General features: G+C 44.4%; 1 protein-coding gene across 1 annotated transcript in view; it reads left to right on the top strand.

Moving 5' to 3' along the window:
• Positions 1–8,277: 8,277 nt before the first annotated feature.
• The window catches only part of LOC138854687 (zinc finger and BTB domain-containing protein 14-like), a gene marked incomplete in the record, with an annotated part of 48,044 nt that continues 35,721 nt past the window's right edge, over positions 8,278–20,600 (top strand). The window contains 1 exon segment of the mRNA XM_070099350.1: positions 8,278–8,433.

Here is a 20,600-nt window from a genome sequence, read left to right as displayed (position 1 = left end):
GTAAGCAATGTAACAATGACCAACTAGGATATATACACCAAGAGGAGTGTATGTCTTCCGCCTGCTTATATACCCGGAAAGATTATCTTAATCCTATTTTAGGTTAATATTTATCATATCTAACGGTTTCTATGCAGCTTTAATGACCCTCGTGTAGTCGATAGGCTTTTACTTTTGGTCCTGTCGAGAAATAATTTTTCTAGCAGTATTTTGTCCTATAATCTCTACAATAATACCCCTCAAAGAAGGTTCCTTGATGCTGGCGAGGGGCTCTTGATTTGGGGAATTGGATCTGTGCTCCAGTTCCCTGAATTAAACCTGAATGCCTTCCACATTCCCCCACAGGCGCTGTGTAATCCTACGGGTTTTGCGCTTCCCTCTTGATAATAATAATATAATCATAAGGACTCCAATGGAAATAAGTCACTCTGACTTTTTTGGGTTATCCCAGGTTCTCTACACATATGCTGCTATGTATGATAATTCTATGTAACTATTTGTGTATACCTGAATAAACTTACTTAATCTACAATAATAATATTTATTTATTTATTTCTGAATGGTATGATCAAGTTTTTAAGGTACATTCCCTCCATAACGTACACAAAGCAACATGTATTTTTTTAATAATAGTCTTAGAGGGCACAGATAATAGTACATTAACTTAGGATAACTTTAATCAACGTGTCTTAGTTTTATTGGGGTTCTTAACGCACTGACTTTCTTGGGTTATCCTGGGTGGCTAACCCTCCGGGGTTAAAAATCCGAACGAAATCTTATCTTATCTTATCTTAATAACTTTCTTGATGTGTATATATTGAGCAGCAGTATATGTGGAAAATACTGTATATATTTTCCAGAAATTCAGTATTTATATGTAAATAGATGGCCATACTGTATTTAATAATATTCATGTCATAGAAAACGGAAAGCCTGCGTCTGCGCAGAGGAGACTCGCCATCTTGGTTTTGAATTGGATACAACGTTAGTATAATGGGAAGGAATTTTCGTGCTCTAGAGGTTAAAATTGGGCTGACACCTCTCAAATAGGAGGCGAAATTGTTGGACATGCATTCCTGCATAACTTGAGATATCAGACGACTGGACAAGACAGCTCCAGGAACCTCAGATAAGCTCTCTAGATTTGTGTATAATTCTGGCCAGTGTTTCCATAAATTTAGTTAGTGAGGTTTTTCTGAGTATGATACAACGTAATATCCAGTCAAATTGGTGAGTGATATTTAGATATATTTTCCTTCTGTTATGTAATTGTGTATATATATAACCATTTATTATTTTTAATATACAGTCCACAAATTTATATATTTACCAGTATTCCTGGTGTATGTATATTTCATTTAATTAATAGGTCCAGAGCAACTTGTGGATATGACAGTGGTAGGTATCGAAGGGGGACATTTTTGCGACCTAGGTGTCCCAAATTCCTACTTGCTTATGTAACTCTGATATATAATAATTATCTTTGTTATCATTTTCTGTTATGTATATAATGAGTTACATTCAGATAAATGCAATTTTCCACATTTAATTTGCCCGTTGGTCCTTCTTGAACTGGAGGTAATTAGTGAAGTCATTAATTAGTTAATTACTTAATAATTATATGTGAAATAACAGGAGGAGGTGGATGTTAAGTTCAGAAATGTACTTAATGTGTAGTGGATTATAATAATTACAATATTAATTTGATAAGCTAAGCTCAAGTCTGGCTAAGTTTATATTAATTTGTATAATACTAATTTGATAAGACAATTCTGGCCAAGATTTATATCAGTGTATGTGTAATTGATAAGACAAGTGTGGATAAAGATTATATTGTGTATAATATTAATTTTGCTATGCCAAATTCTGGCAAGGATTTATTAATTTGTATGATATTAATTTTGATGAGCTAAGTTTGTATTAATGTACATTTAAAATTTATATTACAATCTTGCACATGTAATAGCTGAGCTCAAGTAGCTGGGATTTATTCAAAGGTAAGTTGTACTATTTACCGTTATAAAGTGCATAATTTAGTACATAATCAGTGTTATTAAGTTGAATATAATACATTGCATCATGGCTGAAAATGAGGAAATTAATATAGAAGACAAACATATGGAATATAGAGTAAAGAAAGCATCACTACAGGCTAGAAAAGCTCATGTAACCAAGGCATATAATAAGTGCTTGGAATTAATGAATGAAGAAACTGTGAATACTGATGATTTAAAATTGTATTTAGATGCTTTAGGTAATAGATATGATTCATACAAATTATATTACAACAAATATGAAGGAGATTTGTTAGTAAACTGTGTAGATGACACTGAAGTAGATCAGTATTATGAATTAGAGGAAAAGATTCTTTCTTGCAAAAGTCAGGCCTTGAATAAATTAAAATGTGTAAACCAGGCAGTTGGTCAGTCTGCTCCAACAAATAATATGTCTTTGCCAAAACTCCCAGAATTGTGTTTGCCTGTGTGCATTAATCCTGGAGATAACCCAAAAAGTTGCGGAGGAATTTTGGGGTCAATTTTCGACTAAAAGCAGCTGTGCATGACAGGAGTGACCTAGCCTGTGTAACTAAATTATTTTACCTCAAAGGACAGATAAGAGGAGATGCTCACATACTCATACAAGCCTTTCTCATTGTAAATGACTCTTACAAGGAAGCAGTTGACTTGTTGAAGGTCACTTATGGTAATATAGAACAAAGTAGGTTGGATCTAGTGAATATTATTGTTAATTTAAAATCTCCAGATCACACTTACAAAGGTTTACAACAGTTTAGAGTTAAACTGGAGAGCACTCTCAAAACTTTAAGTAATAAATATAATCTGAAGGATTCAGACTGGTTATTGAGTGCCATGGTACAGAATAAATTAAGCTGTAAAACACTTGAATGACTCTCGAATAAATATCACAAGGGTTATTTTGGTCTGGAGGAAATAAGACTAGGTCTACAAGAATTAATTGTTTAGTTGCAGACCAGCCAACTAACTCATTTTAAAGATGCAACACACAATAACTCTGAGGTATCTGTCAAGTTTCACAAAGGGAAAAATTATCCCAATGTTGTTAATCAAAATTCATTTCCTAAAAATAGTTGCATAGGTGCATATCAAGTAGCAGGAATCAGAAATAATATATATATATATATATATATATATATATATATATATATATATATATATATATATATATATATATATATATATTCAACAAACCGGCCGTATCCCACCGAGGCAGGGTGGCCCAAAAATAAAAACAAAAGTTTCTTCAAATTTAGTAATTTATACAGGAGAAGGGGTTACTAGCCCCTTGCTCCCGGCATTTTAGTCGCCTCTTACAACATGCATGGCTTACAGAGGAAGAATTCTGTTCCACTTTCCCATGGAGATAAGAGGAAATAAACAAGAACAAGAACTAGAAAGAAAATAGCAGAAAACCCAGAGGGGTGTGTGTATATATGTTTGTACATGTATGTGTAGTGTGACCTAAGTGTAAGTAGAAGTAGCAAGACGTACCTGAAACCTTGCATGTTCATGAGACAGAAAAATGGACACCAGCAATCCTACCATCATGTAAAACAATTACAGGCTTTCGTTTTACACTCACTTGACAGGACGGTAGTACCTCCCTGGGTGGTTGTTGTCTACCAACCTACTACCTATATATATATATCAGTGTATATATATATATATATATATATATATATATATATATATATATATATATATATATATATATATATATCTCAGTGTATATACACTGGCAGGTGTATCTGTATATACACAGGTGTGTATATATGCAATAAGTGGGCTCAAGTTGGAAAAAAATAGATTTAGAAATACAGTGCTCCTCTCTTATGTTTCACTAACTTTGTTGCTGATGAAGGGCACTTGATCAAAGGAATTGAAGCTTCCTTCTATTTCCTTGGGTCAAATCTGATTCCTCCCATTACCCAATCTATCCCTTCCATTATGTCTTTCACGTATATAAGAAACAGCACCGGCCCTAGTACTGATCCACGGAACCCCACTCGTTACGTGCACCCATTCCGACACCTCCATGGACAATCACTCGCTGTCTCCTTCCTATCAGATATGCCTTGATCCATTGTTATGCTTTTCCCGTTATTCTTGCCCGCCTGTGTGTACTCACCTATTTGTGGTTGCAGAGGTCAGTTCACAGCTCGTGTGTATGTGTGTGCTCACCTATAAGTGGTTGCAGGGATCGATGCACAGCTCCTGACCCCGCCTTTTCGCTAGTGTGTGTGCTCACCTCTATGTGGTTGCAAGGGTCGATTCACAGTTCCTGTACTCACCTAATTGTGGTTGCAGGGGTTGAGGCATAGCTCCTGGCCCCGCCTCTTCATTGGTCGCTACTAGGTCCTCTCCCGGTTCCATGAGCTTTATCATACCTCTTCTTGAAGCTATATATGAATCCTGCCTCTACTACATCACCAGACTGTTCTACTTCCTGAAAACTCTATGAATGAAAAAATACCTCCTAACATCCCTGTGACTTATCTGAGTATTCAACTTCCAATTGTGACCCATTGTTGCTGTGTCCCATCTCTGAAACAAGCAGTCCCTATCCACCTTGTCAATTCCTCTCAGTATTTTATATGTTGTTATCATGTCCTCCCTATCCTTCATGTCCTCTAGTGTTGTCAGGTCGATTTCCCTTAACCTCTCGTAGGATATGCCCCTTAGCTCTGGGACTAGTCTTGCTGCAAACCTTTGCACTCTCTAATTTCTTGACGTGGTTGATCAGTTGTGGGTTCGAAATTGGTGTTGCATACTCCAATATAGGCCTGACGTACACGGTGCAGAGTCTTGAACGATTCCTTACTGAGGTGTCGGAACGCTGTTCTTAGGTTTGCCAGGCGTCCATGTGCTGCAGCAGTTATTTGGTTGATGTGTGCCTCAGGTATTATACTTACCCCAAGATTCTTTGCCTTGAGTGAGGTTTGCAGTCTTTGGCTTCCTAGTTTGTACTCCGTCTGTGGTCTTCTTTGCCCTTCCCTAATCTTTCTGACTTTGCAGTGGGTGGAGTTAAACTCCAGGAGCCAGTTGCTGGATCAAGCTTGCAGCTTGTCCTGTATTCCTGCCTGATCCTCATCCAATTGAATTCTCCTCATTAGCTTCACATCGTCTGCAAACATTGACACTTCTGAGTCTACCCCTTCCGTCATGTCCTTCACATATACCAGAAACAGCACCGGTCCTGGACTGACCCCTATTGAACTCCCACTTGTCACAGACGCCCAGTTTGACACCTCGTCACGTACCATGACTTGCTGTTGTCCTCCTGTCAGGTATTCTCTGATCCAATTCAGTGCCTTTCCTGTTGTAATATCTGCCTGATCCTCCAGCTTTTGCACTAATCTCTTGTATGAAACTGTGTGTGTGTGTGTGTGTGAGCGCGCGTGTTTTTGTGGTGTGAGCGCGCGCGTGTGTGTGTGGTGTGAGGGCGTGTGTGTGAGCGCACGCGTGTGTGTAATTATAAGGAGGTGTGCAGGCGATGGTAAAGAAAGTGAATGTATTAAGATGATGTGTCTGGTGAAAAGGAAATGTTTGAGTTGTTCCTCCACACACTGTTTTATTTGATCCTCCACACTTTTATTTGATCCTCCACACTGTTTTATTTGATCCTCCACACTGTTTTATTTGATCCTCCACACTGTTTTTGATCCTCCACACTGTTTTATTTGATCCTCCACACAGTTTTTGATCCTCCACACTGTTTTATTTGATCCTCCACACACTTATTTGATTATTCACACTGTTTTACTTGATCCTCAATTCTGTTTTTAACTGATCCTTCACACTAAGTTTATCCAGTAATAAAGAACAAAAGCACAATACTGTGGCTGGAAGAATACACAAATAATTTGGACCATTTACAGTGTTCCTGATCAGCCGGGCTGTGGCTCGTACGTTGGTTTGCGTGCAGCCAGCAGCAACAGCCTGGTTGATCAGGCGCTGATCCACCAGGAGGCCTGGTCACAGACCGGGCCGTGGGGGCATTGACCCCCGAAACTCTCTCCAGGTAAACTCTCCAGTCACACTGTGACTTTGTAAATGGTCCAGATCGGACCAAAATGTCGTAAGTTCCTCCTATGTGCGGGTTACTTGTGTATTATCCAGTAATAATAATTACAATAGTCAAGGTGATTCACAGAAAAATTCTTTTGTAGATTTTATTGGGATTATTAATCCGGTGGGTTAGTAACCCAGGATAACTCAAGTAAGCCAAGTAGTGTGGCATATTCACCGTATACCTGGAGGGTATACCGAGGGTCGACGCCCCCGCGGCCCAGTCCATGACCAGGCCTCGCGGTGGATCAGGGCCTGATCAACCAGGCTGTTACTGCCGGCCACACACAGACCGACGTACGAACCACAGCCCTGCTAGTCAGGTACTGACTAGGTGGTCCTTAGGTCCTCTTCCCCAGGATGGTATCCACAACAGTCAACTAATACCCAGGTATCTACTTGCTGCTAGGTGAACCTGGGCAACAGATTAAAAGAATCACTAACGTTTCCACTAATCCGGGTTCGATCCCGGGACTTCAGTTGTGAGCCCAAAGCCATAACACTGATCTTAAGTGCAGAGAAACCTGACTGGCTGGCTGGCCGGTTGGTCGGCTGGCTGACTGGCTGGGGTGATTTAATACATATACGGACCCTAACCACTGCTCTGACGCAAGAGGCTAGTGGACCTTGTTATTACCAGGGAGGCAGACACTACCTCCCACTGCTCCAGTCTCCACACACCATCTCCAGCTATACAGGGTATATACGCACGTATATCTATGTATATACATGGAGAGGTCTATCTGTATATGCACCAATAGATGCATATTTTAGTGTATGTACACCGAGAGATGCATATTAGCGTATATATTCCTAGAGGTATATATCACTTTATATACTAGAGTATACACCAGGAGGTGTATATCTATTCACAATGAAACTTACTTTAATACCCATTTTAGGGGAAAGTGTATTGTTGATTGGTAGTGTACAAGTGAAGTTGCTAGGCTTTAAACAGACTACTGTCTGTACGCGGCCCACAAAAAATGGCATTGATTTTTTCTCAATTGATATGGGAAGGAACTACAGTATTTTTTTTTTTTTGACAAATGTATAGAGGTTTTGAGAGTGATGTTGTGGCCTTATATACTGCAAAATATATTGGCTGTGCCTTTGGTAAATAATGGAAGACACTAGTGGCCGCGATAATTATTGGACTACACCATGTTTTTTTTTTTAGGAGTGGTTAGAGGTAAGGAGTGTAGGGGGTGTTACAGTGAGGGCCTCTAGGAAAAGTCTGAGAAGACCCTGAACGCGAAGTACAGGATATATACACAGGCGGATATCTCAGTGTATGTATATCTTTGCGAGGCGTATATCTCAGTGTGTATACACCGAGAGGCATGTATATCTTCTCACTGTGTGTACTCCGAGTTTACTTTAATCCCTGTTTTAGGGATTAAAGTGTTCTTAACTGGTAGTGTGCTTGTGGATTACATCTTTGTGACTAGTTGCAGTGCTTTAGATATAACACGCTGATGCGAGGCTGAAGTATACAACATTTTCAATGGTTGTTAGTTATTTTAGTAGTATGATAGGTTAGATATGGTGTGTATAGGTACTGTTGAGAGCCAGGGTGCGACAGGGGAAGGTGTTGGGTCCCTCTCTCAGTGTCAACCAACTCTCCAGTCATGGCTGTAACGGTTGCTGGGCGCCCCCCTTTGTTGGCCCCTGTGTGCGTTTATGTGGAGGCCCCCCAACCCCCTGACCGCCGCCCCCTCACACGCCCCCTGCCCCCACAATCCCCCCATAACCCCCGACCATCCTCTGCGACCCCTCCGCGACGCCCCCGGCCACGGTGGGGAGGTGGCGCCTACCATTTCATTAACTGTTTCTTTCTGCTAGTATGGGGCAGTATTTTCAAGGTGTCCCCTGGTGACTTTTGAGAAAAGTCACCCTCACGTGGCACACACTTGTTTACTAACCCAAACAAGGACCGGATTTAAAGTCCAATAATTCCCACCCCGTAATATGTCAACGCTCTAGGGGACGAAATGTTGCCAGTTCATTTACAAGACTCAGCAAGCACTTCACTGACCTCTAACATCCACTCTGCAGTTTTATAATAAACTCTCTCGTAATTAATATTAAGTTAGGGTCTCTCTCGAAACGTCTTAATGACTTGAAACGCATTTTTTGGTCTGAAAGAGGAAAGTACGAAGGAGATGGGAGTTGGCTGGGTGGGTTCCCCACTCCACCAAAGCTCTAACCCACCAGCAGTGTGTAGTGGGTCCTTACACAGGCTGCTGTGCTTACTCTACTCCTCTAATATAATAATACTGGATTACTATTATCGCCGTGGATAACCATAACTCTGCATATTAAGGTAGTATTCTACGCCATTACTGTTTAAGGATTCATTTCTCTCAACTATATCCATATTTTGCTGTTGCTTCACTGAAAATGAAAGTTCATTCCTAGGACCAATAGACGTGTCCCTGGTAACTCCTACGGCTAGAATATATATATATTTATATAAAATATCAAACATTTTACTTACATAAGATTGTTTAAGTCACCATGAATAGTATGTAATGAAGGTGGAAGTAGAACAAGGACAACAGTAATGCTGTCATTCTCATGCTTTTATTGTTGGTCCCAAGTTCTAGGTGTTGAGTTACTACATACTACAAGGTTACTTGTGCTTCAGTCATGGTGCTGGTGACACACATACAGTAAAGATAGAGAGATAATGGTTGTGGTAGTGGAGATAACAGCGTGCGCCTGGCAGTGTGGTGCTCCCACCAACAACCACTTGTGGATCTCGACAAAACTTTTTTTTTTTTTTCTTTTTTTTTTTTTTGCTCTTCCTCACTCAAGAACAACTCCATCAAACTTATGTAACTGCTGCATAACTCCGAAAAACATATTTAACCATTACATCGCCATTCAGACTTTAATACGTATTTACCGCATGTTAAGAGGTTAGAAAAGTTCGTCATGTACAAACCTTATAAGACATTATATTGCGTAACCTTAACTCTTATAATAATAATGAATGACAATTAGATGTACCCAATGAATGGCGTAGAATTTTTTTACATAATATGTACCACAGTGAATATTAACCACATTGACTTTATTAGGTTATCCTAGATTATGTACTCACCAATTTGTGGTTGCAGCGGTCTATTGTCAGATGTATGTAAAATATATATATCGCGTTTTCTTGGGCTGTAAGAAGGCGTTTGACACAGTTCCGCAGTTCGAAACTGGAGGACCAAGCAGGGATAGCATGGAAGGCAATACAATGGATCAGGGAATACCTATCAGGAAGACAGCAGCGAGTCATGGTACGTGGCGAGGTGTCAGTGGGAACCTGTAACGAGCGGGGTGCCACAGGGATCAGTCCTAGGACCAGTACTGTTTCTTGTATTTGTGAACGACATGACGGAAGGAATAAACTCCGAAGTGTCCCTGTTTGTAGATGATGTGAAGTTGAGAAGAATTCAGTCGAACGAGGACCAGGCAGAAATACGAAGGGATCTGGACAGGCTGCAGGCCTGGTCCAGCAACTGGCTCCTGGAGTTCAACCCCACCAAGTGCAAAGTCATGAAGATTGGGGAAGGGCAAAGAAGACCGCAGACGGAGTACAGTCTAGGGGGTCAGAGACTACAAACCTCACTCAAGGAAAAAGATCTTGGGGTGAGTATAACACCAGGCACATCTCCTAAAGCGCACATCAACCAAATAACTGCTGCAGCATATGGGCGCCTAGCAAACCTCAGAACAGTATTCCGACATCTTAATAAGGAATATATATTATATATAATATATTATATATATAATATATATTATATGTATTATATATATAATTTATATATATATATATTATGCATGTATATAATGTATATATATATATATATATATATATATATATATATATATATATATATATATATATATATATATATATTATGCATGTATATAATGTATATATATATATATATATATATATATATATATATATATTATATATATATATATATATATATGCATGTATATGTATATATATATATATATATATATTATGCATGTATATAATGTATATTATATATATATATTCATGTATATAATGTATATATATATATTATGCATGTATATAATGTATATATATATATATATATATATATATATATATATATATATATATATATATATATATATATATATATATATATATATATATATATATATATGCATGTATATATATATATATATATATATATATATATATATATATATATATATATATATATATATATAATAAACCTATAGTTCGTAATGCGTTATATGATAGTAATATTACTGACATTAAAGGGATATCGTTAAGTCTGGAAATAGTCACATTGACTTTATTAGGGTATACTGAAAGTGGTTTATAATACAGACACGTTAATATCTATTGTTGAAACTACATGATATGCCTCCAGTTTATTATCTTCAATATTTGACTGGAGAAGCCTACCAGGAAGGCAAAACGTTTGAACTGTCTTAGGCTATGCTAGGTTAAGTTTATATACGTGATTACTTTGTGCCGTAGTCTCTGTATGCTCGCAAGACTATTGTATCAATTATTTTTATGCTGTGTACACGATCTTGGTAAAAACTTGCATAGTTTGCTAAAACAACAGTAAGTTTAGCCTAAGTACAGCTATCATTGGATCAGTTCATATTGGAACTAGTGGAAATGTATTCTGTTTTTCTTTGGTTAAATCAATTTCATTCATCATTGTATGCTGGTCTAGGGGTCCATCACCTTAGTGGCCCTGGTCTCAGACCCAGTCTCAGACCTGGCCTGACCCGGTCTCAGACCCGGTCTCAGACCCGGCCCCCGACTTTGGAAAGGCAGCATTACCGGCATAAGAAGTGTTAAAACAGTCATGGTAATAAACATAAATATATTCTGAATGGAAGTATACGTGTTACATTTATTAGTCATCTTGCAGAGTCAAGAGGCAGAGAGCCTAACAGTCCTGCCAGGGTGCAAAACTTGGGTTATATTAGGTAATCTACACATATCCTGCCATGTATGATAATCTATGTAATTGTATTTATAACAGCTGACTTGCTGCCTGTCAGTATACGTGTAGTCCGTGTAAGATACATCTGTGTAAATCCTCGTTGAAAATCTGTTAATGATGTAAACGAAAAGTTTAAAACACGAGACAAAAGGAGTCACAATGTTCTAAATTTTTATTGTTGGTGTTCCAGTCCGAAATATCACAGCTCTTTAGGTTAAGGAGTACAAAGTTTACTGCAGGGTAGACCCCTCAGAGGAGGTTCCTTGACGTTGGTGGGGGCTCTTGATCTGGGGAATTGGATCTGTCCTCAGGTTCCCAGAATTGAGCCTGAATACCTTCCATCCCCCCCACATGCATTGTATAATCCTACGGGTTTAGCGTTCCCCCTTGATTATAATTATAATGCAGGGCAGAGCTGGCAACATCACAGAGATATAGTTTACTTTCCGCAAAGAGCCAGTAAAGTATTGAAATTAATGGGAATACATCAAAATGCTCTTGAATGTTCTCTGGGCCTACCTAGTCCCAGACCTTCTACCATAACAGTGTACTGGATAAAAAATTGTGGGAGGAAGTGTGAAATAAACCCAGTAAAAAGCAGTTGTGCCGTGACCACAATAACACCGTGTAGTAGTTGTAGTAGTTGTAGTAGTAGTAGTAGTAATATAGTAGTAGTAGAGTAGTAGTAGTAGTAGAGGTGATGATTCCTTCATCTCTGAAAGATGGTGGTCAGTCCAAGAGAAGTTTCAACATCCGTGGTCCAGGACTTCAACCTGCTGCTACCAGCATGTTTTAGAAATATTGTACAAGAACGGTATACAGTACAATACAAGATGTCGGTATTGTATACCGTTTAGATTTAGACATGTATTTAAATCTTCATTCGAAATATTGCTGGAACAAATGTTAAAGCTTTCAGGAGCAAACTGAATCACTACGTCAGACAAGTTCCAGATCAACCAGGCTGTGATGGTTATGTGGGCCAGCTGACCGACAACTGCATATACTAGAAACTATCCTCGCACCACTAGTAACACTAGTGCAGATTTTAAATTTCTTGCAGTTGCTCAGCAGCCACGTTCATTCAAGGGGGAGTGCCTTGAGGCTCATAGAGGGCTTTTTTTTTTTTTTTTTTTTTGAGATATTGGAACTAGCTATTCCTTGAATCATACCATATTATCTCCCACTGTTCAAGTGCTCCATGGTCCCTACGAGTTTAGGGCTTTCTTTCGTAGGCCTACTGCAACATGCATTAAGCATTGGCATGTGTACAAGATTGAAGAAAAGATTCGTGTACCATTTGTAACTCTTGCAGACACAATCAGCAAACCCAATTTGCATGTTACATTTGTCCACCCAACATATTGGCAGTGTAATCCATGACAGCAGCTGATCTCGATGTGCATTTGCTGGAGCAATTATTCAGTTGATGTAAGCCTCGGGCGATATGCTCAGTATAGTACTCTGAGGTCCTTATCCTTGAGTGAGGTTTGCAACCTCTGCCCCCAGAGCCTGTGTATTCATATGAATATGAATTGTTTGTGTGGTCAGTGTTGGGGAGGAGGGCCATAGCAACTTCCTGAATGCATGAAGGATGTTTTCGGGGTTAGTAGCCTCCACGGCCCGGTCCTAGATCAGACCTGGTGGATCAAAGCCTGATCAACCAGGCTGTTACTGCTGGCCGCATTCAATCCTACGTTCGAACCACAGGGAACTAGTCAAGAACTAACGTGAACTTATCAAGTTCCCTCATGAAGATGGGTCTGTTGGTAATCCCCCTTTATGATCGAGGGCCATTGAGGAGTCTTGGGCCCCTTACACTTATTATGTTCTCTTAATATACGCATGGTACTCCCGCGTTTTAGCAGGGACATTTTACAGTGTATGCGGAGTCTCTTGCTTAAGGAGTGAACTGTGTGCGCGCACGCAGGTCCGGGACCAGTCCCTTTAGGATTTTCCAAGTGTAAATTATGATGCACCTTTCTCACCTTCGTTCCAAGGAATACAGGCTGAGGGACTTGAGACGTTCCTGGTACTTTACGTACTTGACTCACGAAATCGTGCTTGACCGTATTTATACATACCTGGAGGTATTCCGAGGGTCAACTCCCCCGCGGCATGGTCCATGACCACGCCTGGTGGTAGATCAGGGACTGATCAACCAGGTTGTTACTGCTGGCCGCACGTCAACCAAACGTAGGAACCACAGCTCGGTTGGTCAGGTACTGACTTTGTGTCCAGCTCCCTCTTGAAGACAACCAAGGGCCTTGAAGACAACCAAGGGCCTTGAAGACAACCAAGGGCCTTGAAGAAAAACCAGTGGTCTTGAAGACAACCAGTGGTCTTGAAGACAACCAGTGGTCTTGAAGACAACCAGTGGTCTTGAAGACAACCAGGGGCCTTGAAGACAACCAAGGGTCTTGAAGACAACCAAGGGTCTTGAAGACAACCAAGGGTCTTGAAGAAAAACCAGGGGTCTTGACAACCAGTGGTCTTGAAAACAACCAGTGGTCTTGAAGACAACCAGTGGTCTTGAAGACAACCAGGGGCCTTGAAGACAACCAAGGGTCTTGAAGACAACCAAGGGTCTTGAAGACAACCAAGGGTCTTGAAGAAAAACCAGGGGTCTTGAAGACACCTAGGGGTCTATTGGTAATTCCCCTTATATGTTGTGAAGGTTCTCGGTACATTGTCTAAGTCTGTAATTTTGCCCACCTTAAAATGGACTGTTAGTGTAGAGCAGTATTCCAACCTAGAGAAGACAAGCGACTTAGAACCAGTATTGGATTGGTATCTCGTAGGTTTGAAGGTTGTTATTCATTATTTTCTTCACATCCGGGATGTGATAACGCGTTTTGAGTCTTTGAAAGTTAAATTTTTGGATACAAAGAGTTATCAGCTAAGTTCTTTTCAAATAGCAATTTTCTTCGATACCGGAAAGAATTTCTCCTCCAATACCTCGTCCAGGAGACAGGAAGGGGCGGCTGCTGCCACCAGGGTGTGGAGGAAGGGGCGGCTGCCGCCACCAGGGTGTGGAGGAAGGGGCGGCTGCCGCCACCAGGGTGTGGAGGAAGGGGCGGCTGCCGCCACCAGGGTGTGGAGGAAGGGGCGGCTGCCGCCACCAGGGTGTGGAGGAAGGGGCGGCTGCCGCCACCAGGGTGTGGAGGAAGGGGCGGCTGCCGCCACCAGGGTGTGGAGGAAGGGGCGGCTGCCGCCACCAGGGTGTGGAGGAAGGGGCGGCTGCCGCCACCAGGGTGTGGAGGAAGGGGCGGCGGCTGCCACCAGGGTGTGGAGGAAGGGGCGGCTGCCGCCACCAGGGTGTGGAGGAAGGGGCGACTGCTGCCACCAGGGTGTGGATGAAGGGGCGGCTGCCACCACCAGGGTGTGGAGGAAGGGGCGGCTGCCACCAGGGTGTGGAGGAAGGGGCGGCTGCCGCCACCAGGGTGTGGAGGAAGGGGCGGCTGCTGCCACCAGGGTGTGGAGGAAGGGGCGGCTGCCGCCACCAGGGTGTGGAGGAAGGGGCGGCTGCCGCCACCAGGGTGTGGAGGAAGGGGCGGCTGCCGCCACCAGGGTGTGGAGGAAGGGGCGGCTGCCGCCACCAGGGTGTGGAGGAAGGGGCGGCGGCTGCCACCAGGGTGTGGAGGAAGGGGCGGCTGCCGCCACCAGGGTGTGGAGGAAGGGGCGGCTGCCGCCACCAGGGTGTGGATGAAGGGGCGGCTGCCACCACCAGGGTGTGGAGGAAGGGGCGACTGCCACCAGGGTGTGGAGGAAGGGGCGGCTGCCGCCACCAGGGTGTGGAGGAAGGGGCGGCTGCCGCCACCAGGGTGTGGAGGAAGGGGCGGCTGCCGCCACCAGGGTGTGGAGGAAGGGGCGGCTGCCGCCACCAGGGTGTGGAGGAAGGGGCGGCTGCCGCCACCAGGGTGTGGAGGAAGGGGCGGCTGCTGCCACCAGGGTGTGGAGGAAGGGGCGGCTGCCACCAGGGTGTGGAGGAAGGGGCGGCTGCCGCCACCAGGGTGTGGAGGAAGGGGCGGCTGCCGCCACCAGGGTGTGGAGGAAGGGGCGGCTGCCACCACCAGGGTGTGGACGAAGGGGCGGCTGCCGCCACCAGGGTGTGGAGGAAGGGGCGGCTGCCGCCACCAGGGTGTGGAGGAAGGGGCGGCTGCCGCCACCAGGGTGTGGAGGAAGGGGCGGCTGCCGCCACCAGGGTGTGGAGGAAGGGGCGGCTGCTGCCACCAGGGTGTGGATGAAGGGGCGGCTGCCACCACCAGGGTGTGGAGGAAGGGGCGGCTGCCACCAGGGTGTGGAGGAAGGGGCGGCTGCCGCCACCAGGGTGTGGAGGAAGGGGCGGCTGCTGCCACCAGGGTGTGGAGGAAGGGGCGGCTGCCGCCACCAGGGTGTGGAGGAAGGGGCGGCTGCCGCCACCAGGGTGTGGAGGAAGGGGCGGCTGCCGCCACCAGGGTGTGGAGGAAGGGGCGGCTGCCACCAGGGTGTGGAGGAAGGGGCGGCTGCCGCCACCAGGGTGTGGAGGAAGGGGCGGCTGCTGCCACCAGGGTGTGGATGAAGGGGCGGCTGCCACCACCAGGGTGTGGAGGAAGGGGCGGCTGCCGCCACCAGGGTGTGGAGGAAGGGGCGGCTGCTGCCACCAGGGTGTGGAGGAAGGGGCGGCTGCCGCCACCAGGGTGTGGAGGAAGGGGCGCTGCTGCCACCAGGGTGTGGAGGAAGGGGGGCGCCACCAGGGTGTGGAGGAAGGGGCGGCTGCCGCCACCAGGGTGTGGAGGAAGGGGCGGCTGCCGCCACCAGGGTGTGGAGGAAGGGGCGGCTGCCGCCACCAGGGTGTGGAGGAAGGGGCGGCCACCAGGGTGTGCGGCTGCCGCCACCAGGGTGTGGAGGAAGGGGCGGCTGCCGCCACCAGGGTGTGGAGGAAGGGGCGGCTGCCGCCACCAGGGTGTGGAGGAAGGGGCGGCTGCCGCCACCAGGGTGTGGAGGAAGGGGCGGCTGCCGCCACCAGGGTGTGGAGGAAGGGGCGGCTGCCACCAGGGTTTGCAGGAAATTGCGATGGCGTATGGCGTGAAAAATGCCTGTGCATGTGGAGAGATGAGCTGGTGGTCCCCCCAGTGCTCACACCACTCAACTTGTCTGCTCAACTGTGTGGTGCTGCTGCTTGTGGTGAGGATGGTGGTGGAGTAATGGTGCTAATGCTGCTTCTGTATATGCTGCTGCTGCTACTCGAGCGTCTTTATTTCAATGAGGGAGTAACACCCACCAACACCACTCAAAACTCAGCAGCAGCAGTGTGTACTGGTGCGACAGAACGGCAGGGGAAGGGGGAAGGGAGATAGCCTAGGGGTCGCTGGGTGGAATGGTGGGATGTAGTGAAGGGCCAACCTCTCCCTTCCCTCTCTCGTCTCCCCAACCCCCCACCAAACCCTCCCTCCCTCCACTAACCCACCGGCCCGACCCTAGGGCTGGACCCTGCTCCCTCTGTTTTTTTTTTTTTTTTTTTTTTTGTATATTTTTTGCTTTGTGGGTGTAGATAAAAGAGCGGTGGGGAGGGGGCTGGAATGGAGGATGTCCGAGAATGGACCGCCAACCAGGCTCATTCTGGCCTGTGGTGCCCCCGTGATACCCAAGTGTTTCCTCTGGTTCTAACCCTTCTTGGAATTAACCAGCTTGGCCTTCATTAAGAGAGAGAGATTGGGGGAAGGGAGTGGGAGAGAGTAAGAGTCAAGTATGAAAGCTCTTGGGAAGGCAGATAGGTGGTAGCCTAATACTTCACACCTAGATTATCTGATGACAGTTGAAGCAAGAATAATATAACAGAAGGCTCTCTCCCCACCCTCCCGCCGGTCACAATACCGCACGGGGAAAAGGTTGGATAAAAAAATTACCGCTCTTAAAAGCCTTCTTGGACATTTAATAGTGAAAGTGGAATTTCGGAACCTTGCTTTGACTCTACTCTACTTCACCCTCCAAAGAGTTTACTTTGATGCTGGTAAGAGGCTCTTAATCCAAAGAGAGGTAGCTACGCTCCTATGTTCAGGTGCTGGATGACTCACATGCTAAGTACCTCAACAACTTAATAAAAATTATTAATCATTTGACTAAATTTTCTCGAGATTCTCAGCGATAATTTTTCCACGTTACCTTTACCTCCAATATACCTTTAATATAGCCTGGCCAGGGTGCTCTGGTGCTAGCCAGGTCAACCAGGCTCTTGCTGTTGGTGGCCCGCTGACCCACATATCCATCACAGCCTAGTTGATCTGGCACCTGGTGAAGATACAAATTCCATTTGCATTATTTTAAGTCTGATTAGGTTGTTAGATTAGCTACATAAGCCTAAGGAAGCACATGTAAAAGCAATTTAAAAAAAATATATGACATTCGTTTGGCAAAGTGGTGTCTGAACAACTGGAAACGTTCAAATTTGACTTTGACTTGCCTAGTATGGGTCATTAGTCCTGCTGCGGGCCTAATGGCCCCATTCTTGACGTGTATCACGCTCGGTACGGTGCTCTTCAACTCGAAGGCTGAGGGACTGATTCCCTCATCTTCTGTACATAGTTCTCCTGTCTTCCAGTTATGTCCTTGAATTTGTATCGATAAAGCCACTGGTTGGTGAAACCTCTATAATAAAGATACCCAGATGTTTACCTGGAGAGAGTTCCGGGGGTCAACGCCCCCGCGGCCCGGTCTGTGACCAGGCCTCCTGGTGGATCAGAGCCTGATCAACCAGGCTGTTACTGTTGGCTGCACGCAAACCAACGTACGAGCCACAGCCCGGCTGGTCAGGAACCGACTTTAGGTGCTTGTCCAGTGCCAGCTTGACTGCCAGGGGTCTGTTGGTAATCCCCCTTATGTATGCTGGGAGGCAGTTGAACAGTCTCGGGGCCCCTGACACTTATTGTATGGTCTCTTAACGTGCTAGTGACACCCCTGCTTTTCATTGGGGGGATGGTGCATCGTCTGCCAAGTCTTTTGCTCTCGTTTAGTTAATCACTGGTGGTGCCAGAATGTGTTGCAGTAGTCAGAATTACCCTCAACATTGATACATAAGGATATAAAGAAGTAGCCACTGGAGCAGGCCTACGGGCCCATGCTAGGCAGGTCCACCTCACCTACTGGCCTAGGCTAGTCAGGTCCAAGTCGCCTCCAGTTAAGGAGGGAACAATGCCTCAGACCTACCTGTTGCATGTGTGTTACCAACCTGTCGGTATTGTATACCGTTTCCATATCCACTAGCCCAAGCTAGTCAGGTCTAACTCATACTTAGCTAAATCTAGTTCTTACTCATTTTCAACTAGAATTGAAAGGGCAGTCTGCTCAAAAAAAAAAAATACCAACTTTAATTGATAGTAAGACACGTGTGCAACAGTTACGTATCTTTATTCCTGAACGTTTCGCCTCCACAGTAGCCTACTCCGTATGCAAAACGTTTCGGAATAAAGATACCCAACTGTTGTACATGTCTTACTTATCAGCTTGTCGGTATTGTATACCATTATCATATTCACCCACTTTAGTGTTGTACCACTTGGCTCGGAGTTTATTGTCGTTGTTTTGCGTTACTTGACACTTTAAATTATCCTTATTTTTCCGTATCAAATGTATTTAGTATTTTTAGTTTGAGATCACCAGTCGTGTGTTTTCTGAGTGAGGTGAAGAAGCGGTTGGTCTTCATATAATTTTTCTTGATGAGCATACGAAGAATAAGCTTTACTGGGACAATATTTCGCCCTATGTACAGCTATATTGCTGATATCTTAATAAAGCTGTACACAAAGTGAAATGTGTCAGGGAGGGAGAGATATATCATAATCTACACTTGGAAAATCTTGGAAGGAATGGTCCCAAATCTGCACACAGAAATCACTCCCTACGAAAGTAAAAGACTGGGCAGGCGATGCAAAATGCCCCCAATAAAAAGTAGGGGCGCCATTGGTACACTAAGAGAAAACACCATAAGTGTCCGGGGCCCAAAACTGTTCAACAGCCTCCCATCAAGCATTAGGGGAATTGCCAATAAACCCCTGGCTGCCTTCAAGAGAGAGCTGGACAGATACCTAAAGTCAGTGCCGGATCAGCCGGGCTGTGGCTCGTACGTCGGACTGCGTGCGGCCAGCAGTAACAGCCTAGTTGATCAGGCCCTGATCCATCGGGAGGCCTGGTCGTGGACCGGGCCGCGGGGGCGTTGATCCCCGGAATAACCTCCAGGTAGGTAACCTCCAGGTAGAGCTTTTTGGGTTCTTTTCATACTTGTTAGCAATATGCCGTTTCGCCCATGTTCTCTGCACTCTCACTAGTTTACCTTTGTCTTAGATGAAAATTAAGAGTGAATATGAAAATAGTATGTTCAAGGCATATTCTCCTAAGAAAAAAGAAGAAAAGAAGTAAACTGGAGAGAAAAAAAGCTCCCTCTATAGGAGAAGGCGAAAAAAAATCACTGAGCTCCTCAAGAATGCCAGATTATCTGAAACACGGAAGGAAGCGTTAACCAGGGAAGTGGAAAATATTGAGCTAAAGTTAAAGGACTCGTACAGGATCCAGGAGAGACAAGAGGAGCTAAAAGTGATTAGTGAAATTGAAAAATTCGAAATATTTTTCATATGGCAAAAAACAAGACGAAAACCACTTCTGGTATAGGGCCCCTGCTCAGACAAGATGGATCCTACACAGACGACAACAAAGAAATGAGTGAGATACTGAAATCTCAATATGACTGTGTTCAGCGAGCCACTAACCAGTCTAACGATAGACAATCCAAGCAATTTTTTCATGAATGAGCTTCAAAACCCTGCCAATGTATGCCAAATTTCTGACATAACCCTAACTCCACTAGACTTCGAGAAAACCATCGACGACATGCCCATGCACTCAGCCCCAGGCCCAGACTCGTGGAGCTCGGTGTTCATTAAGAGCTGCAAAAAATCCCTCTCACGGGCCCTAAGTATGCAATGGAGAAAGAGAATAGACACAGGTGAGATTCCACAGTCACTACAAACTACGGATATAGCCCCACTCCATAAAGGTGGCAGCAAAGCAGTAGCTAAGAACATCATAAAAATCTTTGAAAGCGTTCTAAGAAGCAGGATAGCAAACCACTTGGACTCCCAAAAATTGCACAACCCAGGGCAACATGGTTTCAGACCAGGTCGCTCCTGCCTCTCGCAGCTATTGGACCACTATGATATGGTCCTAGATGCACTGGAAAACAAACAGAATGCAGATGTAGTATAAACAGATTTTGCAAAAGCCTTTGACTAGTGCCATCATGGTGTAATAGCACACAGAATGCGTGCTAAAGGGATAACTGGCAAAGTAGGCAGCTGGATCTTCAACTTTCTAACCAATCGCACACAAAGAATAGTGGTAAACAGAGTTAAATTGGAAGCTGTCAAAAGTGAAGAGCTTGAGGACACGGCGAATCTCCAAGATGATATAAACCAAGTTTTCCAATGGGCTACGGAGA

Source organism: Cherax quadricarinatus, chromosome 67, assembly GCF_038502225.1.
Source record: "Cherax quadricarinatus isolate ZL_2023a chromosome 67, ASM3850222v1, whole genome shotgun sequence".
In the NCBI taxonomy this organism is placed as follows: domain Eukaryota; kingdom Metazoa; phylum Arthropoda; class Malacostraca; order Decapoda; family Parastacidae; genus Cherax; species Cherax quadricarinatus.
The sequence above is the reverse complement of the archived record's forward strand: the minus strand, read 5'-3'. Positions and strand labels throughout refer to the sequence as shown.